The 9,757-nt window shown below is 39.1% G+C and overlaps 1 long non-coding RNA gene across 3 annotated transcripts in view; it reads right to left on the bottom strand.

Annotated features, from left to right (window-relative positions):
- Window positions 1-364: 364 nt before the first annotated feature.
- LOC132539869 (uncharacterized) overlaps window positions 365-9,757 on the bottom strand; it is a 29,855-nt gene continuing 20,462 nt past the window's right edge. For all 3 annotated transcript variants that reach the window (XR_009551141.1, XR_009551139.1, XR_009551138.1), the window contains 3 exons: window positions 7,996-8,084; window positions 6,235-6,446; window positions 365-469 (listed from right to left, as the gene is read on the bottom strand). This is a non-coding gene — a long non-coding RNA (uncharacterized LOC132539869). The remainder of the gene's footprint in view (window positions 470-6,234; window positions 6,447-7,995; window positions 8,085-9,757) is intronic.

The raw sequence follows: 9,757 nt of genomic DNA, 5'->3' as shown, positions 1-9,757 counted from the left end.
CCTTTATATTAGGTATAATCATGCAAGAATTAATATAACTGCTGCTGTACAAAGAGCTCAAGAAAACTTTCTGTTGCTTCCTAGTCCCCTGAGTTCAAAACATTCTTTGTTTTCTCTCTACTGAAATGTGATTAGCTATGACAGAACAAGAATAACCGGGTGAGCAGAATTCACCTTTAAAATGATTGTCTTAGGAAAGTTTCAGTCTTTGCTATAGATAGGTAAATACTACCGGTATCATCTAAAGTTTTCTACTGCAATATTGTTTCACATTGTTAAAAGACAAACCTGAGCAGGCTTAAATAAATATAAAAGGAACAAGACGGGGAAAATCACTGATGCATTCATTTAATTAAAATCAATATCTTCTTCATTTTCCATGTTTATTGATATTTTATATTGCTATTTACTTGAGTAAGGTGAACTTTCCACATCCTTCGTGGTTATGAAGCATAAACCAGTCACTCTGCTAGAGAAAAAAAAAAGTAATACAAGTTTTAGGGCACAGATATTGCCAAATAAACTATTACTGAAATCAGATTGCTTTACAACTGCTTGTATACTGAAATAGTAGTTGTTAAAAGGGCTGAAATATTCAGGCCTGCTTGTTTGGTTTGCTCTAAACTATAGACTTGCTTTTGTTTGCTTTGACTAAAGCATCATCATGTATCAAAGCCCAGGTGGCCTGAAGCTAAATATCTGAGTGGTCAAAATGTAACTAACACAGGCTTCCTTTCGCTTGGTTTTCTGTTCTTCTCATTTTCTGATCATATCCCCACCAGAAACATAGTTATTAAGTACAGTCACCTTGCTTCTGACTGAAAATTGGCTTTCTCCAATCTTTAGAAAAGTGAGTGGCATTTTACAAATACTCAGAAAGTATATTTGATTGAATACACAAATGAATGAACGATAGATCCTAATCAACGTTGAAGATCTGCTAACACTTCCTTCTTAATGTTGAAAATTCAAAAGTAATTTCCTTTTTTTTTAGAGTTTACTTCTCAATATTTCCAGTTTGATGACAAAGCTATACAATTATAATTACTGCAATTATGTTAGATTATGTCTAGCCCTCAAAAAAGTATTTGCTATCAATTTTAATCAATGTTTTGTAATATTTTTGCCACTGTGGTAAGAAAATTAAGTTGGGACCGAGGCTATTTTGAGTAGTTCTTTAAGCAGTAAAGCTAGTACTAAAAAGAATAGCTAAGTACATAGCATATGTGAATTTGTGTATGTATATGTATGTGAGTGTGTGTAATGCTATATATGACACTATATTAATTTGCCTACCCCTAGATTGGCATTTTAAATATGAAAGTCTGAGTTTTTTAATTTTTTATTTATAAAAAGGAAACATTGCCAAAACCATAGGCCAAGAGGGGTACAGTTCCCACCACCAGACCTCTGTATACCATCCCTTCTACTGATAGCTTTCCTATTCTTTATCCCTCTGGGAGTATGGACCCAGGGTCATTGTGGGTTGCAGAAGGTGGAAGATCTGGCTTCTGTAATTGCTTCCCTACTGAACATGGGCATTGACAGGTCCATCCATACTCCCAGCCTGTCTCTCTCTTTCCCTAGTGGGGAAGGGCTCTGGGGAGGCAGAGCTCCAAGGTATATTGGTGGGGTTGTCTGTCCAGGGAAGTCTGGTCACATCCTGCTAGCATCTGGACTCTGGTGGTTTTTCCCCTCTCATATAACTTAAATAGTGACTTAAATATGACTACAAATTAATAGGAGTGTACATAAACACCATTCCCACTACCAAAAGACTGTCCCATCCCATCCCCCCTCTCCCGCCCCATGAAGCTGAACATCCACCTTCACCCTCCACCCAGGGTTTTTATTTTGGTGCCCTATTACAAATTTAGTCAGATCCTGCTTTCAGTTTCCCTTTCTGTTATTCTTTCTCAACTTCTTTTTATGACTGGGATCATCCCATACTCATCTTTATGTTTTTGACTTAGGCACTTAACATAATTCCTTCTAGCTCCATCCAAGATGGGTCAGAGAAGGTAGGTTCATTGTTCTTAATAGCTGCATAGCATTCCATTGTGTATATATACCACAGCTTTATCAGCCATCTCATCTGTTGTTATATTTCATTGGAACAGAGATTTTTACACCGTTATTTAAAAAAATAAATAAAAAGAGGAAACTACTCTATGCTTCCTGATAGCTGATAGCTCCATCAATAGTTCATGCTGATGAAGTTATCTTAGGGATCTTAGAAGATGGTCAATGGAAGTTTCTCCACAGTCAGTCATCAATACACAAGTTTCTGCTAACCTGAAAAAATAGGGTAACAGAATATTGTGTCAAACGTGACAGAACAGACTATTCGAGGCAAAATGGTTCAGTAAGTAAAAAGCTGCTTTTCTTTTCTTTCTTATTTATTTATTTATTTATTTATTTTTGCCTCCAGGGTTATTGCTGGAACTTGGTGACTGTACCACAAATCTACTGCTCCTGGAGGTAATTTATTCTATTTTGTTGCCCTTGTGGTTATTGCTGTTGTTGGATAGGACAGAGAGAAATGGAGAGAGGAGGGGATGACAGAGAGGAGGAGAGAAAGGTAGACACCCACAGACCTGCTTCACCACCTGTGAAGCGACTCGCCTGTAGATGGGGAGTCGGGCGCCGGAACCGGGGTCGTTACATGGTCCTTGTGCTTCACGCCATGTGTGCTTAACCCTCTGTGTTAACCATCTGGCCACAAGAAACTGCTTTATTACTGTTGAAACACAAACTATTAGTGTTCACACTTATGTAAGGCTTCAACATTTTAAAATTTCATAGTACCGGGTTCATATTGCTTATCTATTTAAACCTAAATTTTTATTCATATGTGCAAAATTTCTAGTCTGAGGTCCTAAATTAAATGTTCTACTAATCTTAAAAGGATCTTTCAAGTATTCTAATAGGCATCTATATTATGGAAATCCTTAGGCAATACTCTGTGCTGAATTAAATTCAGGCTCTATTTCCCACAACTGCCAAAACATGATAAAAGGTCATGTTCTTTTTATCCAGACATCTGGACTGGGAATTCTCAATGAAAATTGTTCCAAAGACATGATTATTTGTGTCTTCTCTGTATAGACTCTTCAATATATAAAAGGAGAAAATAATGGATAATAGAAGAAATACATTTAAAATCTGACAACCAAAATTATAAAGAGCATTTCCACATTTTTCTTGGGAAGTAAATACTACACATATCCAATTTTTTAAACAAAGTTCTTTGCATTTAGAAATTCACATTCTGGGTGGAATACACAACATAATGGTTATGCAAAAGACTTTTATGCCTGAGACACCAGAGGTCCCAGGTTCAATCTCCCATACCACCAAAAGCCAGAGCTGAACAGTGCTCTGGGAAATATTAATAATAATTCACTTTCTCAGACTTAGTACTTAAAATTAATGTTTCAAATTATAAAAAGTATCATCTTGGATGGAGCTTGAAGGAATCATGTTAAGTGAGGTAAGCCAGAAAGAGGAGGATGAATATGGGATGATCCCACACATGAAGTTCTGGTGGTGGGAATTGTGTGAAGTTATATTCCTCTTATCCTATGGTTTTATCAGTGTTTCCTTTTTATAAATAAATATTAAAAAGTGAAACAAAGAAAAAGAAGAACGAAAGGGAAAACACAGAGCAGAACTTGGACTGAATTTGGTGTATTGCACCAAAGTAAAGGACTCTAGGATGGAGGGGTGGTGGGTTTCAGATCCCGGTGCAAAATGGCAGAGGAGGACCTAGGTGGGGGATGAGAGTGTATTGCCGAAAACTGAGAAATTTTGCACATGTACCAACAACTATATTTAGTGTTTTCTATAAATCATTAGTCCCTCCAATAAACTTTTTAAAAAAATTATTGAGGTATCACAGCTAGCACCGGAACAAAAGTAATTTAATGATCACCAATGTGAACACACAGCTTAAAGAAGTCAACAAAATTCTCCAAGTGAATGACTATGCCATAACCCCTGGGGCCAGGAAAGTGGTTCTGACTACAGAGCATGCTTTGTGTAGAGGAAGAGCCATGAGTTTGATTCCCAGCACCATATCTGATGGCAGAGTGGTATACCTCTCTTTCCCTTTATTTCTCTATCTCTACCACTTTATCTCAATATAATTAAAGCAGGGACCAAGCAAATATAGAGCATATATTACCATGCTCAAGTGCCCAGGTTAAACCTCTAGTCCCGACCTATAGCAGGTAAGATACATGAGTGGTGAGGCAGTGCCACATGTGTCTCTAACTGTCCCCCTGCTCCCTCCCCCACTCCCCCACCTCCAGGGTTATTGCTGGAGCTCAGTGCTGGCACTATGAATCCACTGATCCCAATGGCCATTTTTCCTTTTTTTTTTTTTCTTTGTGATTTTTTTTTTAGATTACAGAGGAAAATTGAGGGAAGACAAGGAGATAGAGAGAGGCAGAGAAAGAGAGACACCTGCAGATCTGCTTCACCACACGTAAAGTGGACCACCTGAAGGTGGGGAGCCCAGGGCTCAAACCCTACTCCTTGAGCTTGATAATACGTGCACTTAACTGGGTGCAACACTGATTGGCCCCCGCATTTTCTCTCCTTCTCTCTCTCCCTTCCCGTCTCAATTTCTTTGTCTCTATCCTAAATAAATAAATACAATTGTAAATTAAAGCAATGACAATAACCAAATGTCTAAATTCCAATCTTGATCTGTCTTTATCAGTCCAACCCACTGTCCTTTAGAGTCCAAACTCCTTAACTGCCCAGTATCATGGGAGCATGAGTACATAAAGAAAGTCTTACCAGTTTTCTCATCTGGAAAGTTCATGGATAAAACTTCAACTTTTCCAGTTAATTAGTAAATATAAGAAGTACACTTTTCAGTTCTGAAACTCAGTCTCTCTGCTGGCAAAACTTTTATCTGTGGACATGCAAGTATAGAGGATGAATGAACTAGTCAATCCATAGCCACAACCAGGCTGCAATTCATCTCTGTAGAGGTAGCTGGCCTGAGGGTCTTAAACAATTTGTTTTGCTTTATTTCTTACCAACTTTCAGCTACCAAGTTGCAGAGGGTACCATGATGCCATCCTGACTTCCCTGGGCAGATGACCTTATCAATGTAGCCTGGAACCCCACCTCTCCAGATCTCTGACCCACTAAGGAAAGATAGAGACAGGCTGGGGGTGTGGATGCACCTGCCAACATCCATATCCACCAGAGAAGCAATTACAGAAACCAGAACTGTTACCTTCTAAACCCCATAAAGAATTTTGGTCCAGGGGCTGGGTGCACACATGTTACAGGACCAGGGCTCAACTGTCAGGGGAAAGCTTCCCTTTCAATTTCTGGCTATCTCTATCCAATAAGTAAATAAAGATAATATAAAAACAATTTTTAAAGATAAACTTAAAAAAAGAATGTTGGTATATCTCCCAGAGGGATAAAGAATAGAGAAGCTTTTTCTTTACAGTTGTTTCTTTTTTTTCTGATTTTTTTTTTATTGGGGAATTAATATTTTACATTCAACAGTAAGTACAATAGTTTGTACATGCATAACATTCCCCAGTTTCCCATATAACAATACAACCCTCACTAGGTCCTCTGAATCCTTCTTGGACCTGTATTCTCCCCACCCACCCACCCCAGAATCTTTTACTTTGGTGCCATACGACAATTCCATTTCAGGTTCTGCTTGTGTTTTCTTTTATGATCTTGTTTTTCAACTTCGGCCTTAGAGTGAGATCATCCCATATTCATCCTTCTGTTTCTGACTTATTTCACTCAACATGATTTTTTCCAAGGTTCTAATGGAGGGATGGGACACAGAACTCTGGTGGTGGAAACTGTATGGAATTGTACTCCTGTTATCTTACAATCTTGTTCATCCTTATTAAATCAACTAATAAATATTTTTTAAAAAGAAATTATTTTGTCAGACCTTACCAAGGCAACCTCAGGTAGAATTGCAAATTCAATAAATCTGGAAATATTTATAGAACAACAAAAATGTATACTCCGTGATTCATAATAATAACACAAATTTTGTCAGATAAGCAAAGAAAATCCATTACGAGACAGGCAGGACACACATGAGTATATGACAGGACAGGCATGGTTGTTTCTCCTCTGTCACCAGTAACCCATTTGCTTTTACTGCAGCTAGTCAGAGGACAGTCAGTGCCAGGCAGGCTGGGAGTGTGAATGTGCGTTGTGAACATGTTAACTCACCATGGAGGAACTGCAGTGATTTGGTGATGCTGAGATGAGATGCAGATGCAGTGAGATGATTGATTCCCTGTGATACTGATGACCTTGCTGTCAATGACTGGCGATAATGTTGTCAACTTCTTTGTCAACAGAGATGATAACTCCAAGCCCACCTTTATCCCCACATCCATGCTCAGCAATCCTCACAGAAACTGAATCTCAGATGAAGAGTACTGAAATGACAGTGCAGGGGTCAGGTGGTGAAGCATCTTACTGAATGCATCTTTAGGATGTGCAGGTTCAAGACCCACCCCCACATCCCCACCTGCAGGAAGAAAACTTTGCAAGTGGTTAAGCAGAACTGCTGGTGTTTCCCTCTCTCTCCCCATCTCTATCTCCTCCTCCTCTCAATTTCTGGATGTTCCTATCCAATAAATAAATGTATTTTTTAAAGGAAATGACAGGGGGTCGGGCGGTGGCGCAAAACACAGGACTGGCATAAGGATCCCGGTTCGAGCCCCCGGCTCCCCACCTGCAGGGGAGTCGCTTCACAGGCAGTGGAGAGGGTCTGCGCGTGTTTGTCTTTCTTTCCCCCTCTGTCTTCCTCTCCTCTCTCCATTTCTCTCTGTACAATCCAACAAGGAACGACATCAACAGCAACAATAATAACCACAAGAAGGCTACAACAACAAGGGCAACAAAAGGGGGAATAGATAGCCTCCAGGAGTAGCGGATTCATGGTGCATGCACTGAGCCCCAGCAATGACCCTGGAGGAAATAAATAAATAAATAAATAAATAAATAAATAAATAAGAAATGATAATACACAGAAAAGACCTCAAAAGTCCATGATAATGAAGGTTGGATTTGTTCCAAATGCAAGAAGCGGATTAGAACAGCAACCAAAGCTAAATAATCATGTCCCTGGCAACACACACTGAATAGTTATTCAAATTTAAGTGGTATATAGCAGCTTTGCTCACAACAGCAAAAGCCTGGAAACAACCAAAATGTCCTTCAACAGATGACTGGATAAAAAATGTTATGGGACATGTACTCAACAGAGTATTATGCAGCAATAAAAAGGGATAATTTTGTGTCCTTTGGGATAAAATAGATAGAATTGGAGAAGATGATGCTCAGTGAATGAAGCAAGTAAGGAGGCAAAGGACAACAACAAAATGGTTTTAATCATATGCAGAATATAGACAATTGAATATTAAAATGTGAAAAACACAAAATATCAACCTATTTTCAAGACTGTAGAAAAAATCTAGTGGTTATTGATGGAGGTGGGAATAGGGACACAGACCTTTGATGATGAGAGTGATAAAATCATATATAAATAAAATTAAAAATTAAAATAAGTAAGTAAAATAAAATCACGCACAGAGATTTAAGCATCTTACCCATGAAGACAGTGAAAGAAATAAAAGTTGATATAGTGTCCATCTTTTTTAAGAGAAGTGAACAAATTATTCTTGTTGTTGAAGTCAAAGGTTAATCTGTGTGCTGATGTTGTGGTATGTTTAATAGTAATGGGAAAAAAGTCAATTTGAGGGGGGCCGGGTGGTGACACACCTGGTTGAGCGCACATGTTACAATGCACAAGGACCCAGGTTTGAGTGCACGAGCGGTGAAGCAGTGTTGCAGGTTTCTCTCTGTCTCTCTCTTCCTCTCTATCCCTCCCCTTTTCCCTCTTGATTTCTGTCTCTATCAAATAAATAAAGATGATAAAAATAAGTCAATTTGGAGCATCATTATAGCTCAAAATATACTTACCTCAATAACTTGGGAGGATAAATACATACAGATAAAATCAGTGCTCTTCAGTGGAGCCTGGAATCACAAGTGGTGTTCACTGGGCCTCACTGTGACAGAGACAATAATTTTCAGGTGAGTTATATGATGATCGAGCTAATCACAAAGAAACCAAGGCTGCATGTGGTTGGAGAGTTTGTGTTGGAGAGTGTATGGTGGTTGCTGCAGAGTTCTTGGCACCAGACAAAGTAAAAATTGTTTCAGAGAATTAGTTTGTCACAGAGAACCATCTCAGGTCAGTTCCAATTGCTGACTTAGCACAAGATATTTGAAAAAAAAATTTTTGAAGAATTCTGCAGGAGTTTTCCAGGTTATTTCTGTCTCCTGATGAGACAGTAAACAGAAGAAATACTGCCCAACTGGCTACTTTTGTTCAGGGGATAACTGCAGAATTTGACACATGGCAGGAACTGCTGCCTCTAGACACCATGCCTGGAACTACAAAGGGGGAGGACATACTTGGTAGACCTATTTTATTAATGAAAAAAGCTTGAGTTAAAATTTGGTAAACTAAGTAGTCTTACTACAGATGGAGCTCAGTCATGGTAGACTTGCAAAATGGGTTAATTTGGGGGCTAGGCAGTAGCATACCCAGTTGAGTGCACATATACCATGTGCAAGGAATGGGGTTCAAGCCCCAGATCCCCACCCAGAATTCCTCCAGGGGAATGCTTCATGAGCAGTGAAGCAGGTCTACAGGCATCTGTTTTCCTCTGCCCCTCTTTATCTCCCCATGCCCTCTCAATTTCTCTCTGTGCTGTCAAATAAAAATAGAAAATGGGGGGAGTGGAGAAAATGGCCACTGGGAGCGGTGGATTCCTAGTGCACACAGTGAGCCCCAGTGATAAGCTAGGTAGAAAAAAAAAAAAAGAAAAGTTAGTTTTATATGTCAAAAATGAGCTCAATCATCTCAGTCTTGATCTAAGAGGTTTAATTATATGCTACTCATCATACAGTGAGAAAGTCTCTGTACACAGATGCCTTGGCACAACTATGTGATGTCAGTAGTAGTGTCATGAATCCATGTTCTCCAAAGCAGATGGTTGAACAGCCACTGGTTTAAGGAGTTATGGAATGATCTTTACGGAATTTGGTAGGTGATCTTATTTATCACTGGTAAGTTCAGTGGCTGAGCTGCAGGAGCATGTTCATGAAGTTACATGGAGATGAAAGAAAATCCAGTTGGAACTTAATGACTACAGGTGGCAATGTGGTCTAACATTCATGATGGACTTTACCAAGTATTTCTCAGAGCTGAGTGTCCCAATCAGCTTCTCAGCTCCTTGCTTTTCAACGTGAAATCATCAGAATACAAATGAAGGCTGTGGAAATGGCAACTCAGAAGGAACAAAAATGTATCCACTGTCCTGGAAGGACAAATGCCTTCCAGTGTATTTGAATATGCTGATGAATGTGCAAGACTCAATGGGACATTTAATGAAAGATTCAAGGAGGTGAAAAGTAAGCACGAGGAATTGGACATCTCTGCTGCACTGTTGAATGTGGGATGATGTGTCTGGCAACTTGCAATATGAAATAATTCAACTGCAAACCAATAATGAGCTGAAAGCCAGGCACCACAACCGCCCACCCACTCATGAAGTCGGTCTAGCAAGGTTACCTAAGCAATGATGAATTCTCCACTTTGATGAGACATTCACATATAAATCTGTGTTAGGAACAACTTGCTGCTGCTACAAGCAATTCTTTTCCAAACTAACAC

This window comes from Erinaceus europaeus, chromosome 1 (genome assembly GCF_950295315.1).
Source record: "Erinaceus europaeus chromosome 1, mEriEur2.1, whole genome shotgun sequence".
NCBI classification, from domain to species: Eukaryota; Metazoa; Chordata; class Mammalia; order Eulipotyphla; family Erinaceidae; genus Erinaceus; species Erinaceus europaeus.
This window is presented reverse-complemented; position numbering and strand designations above follow the sequence as displayed.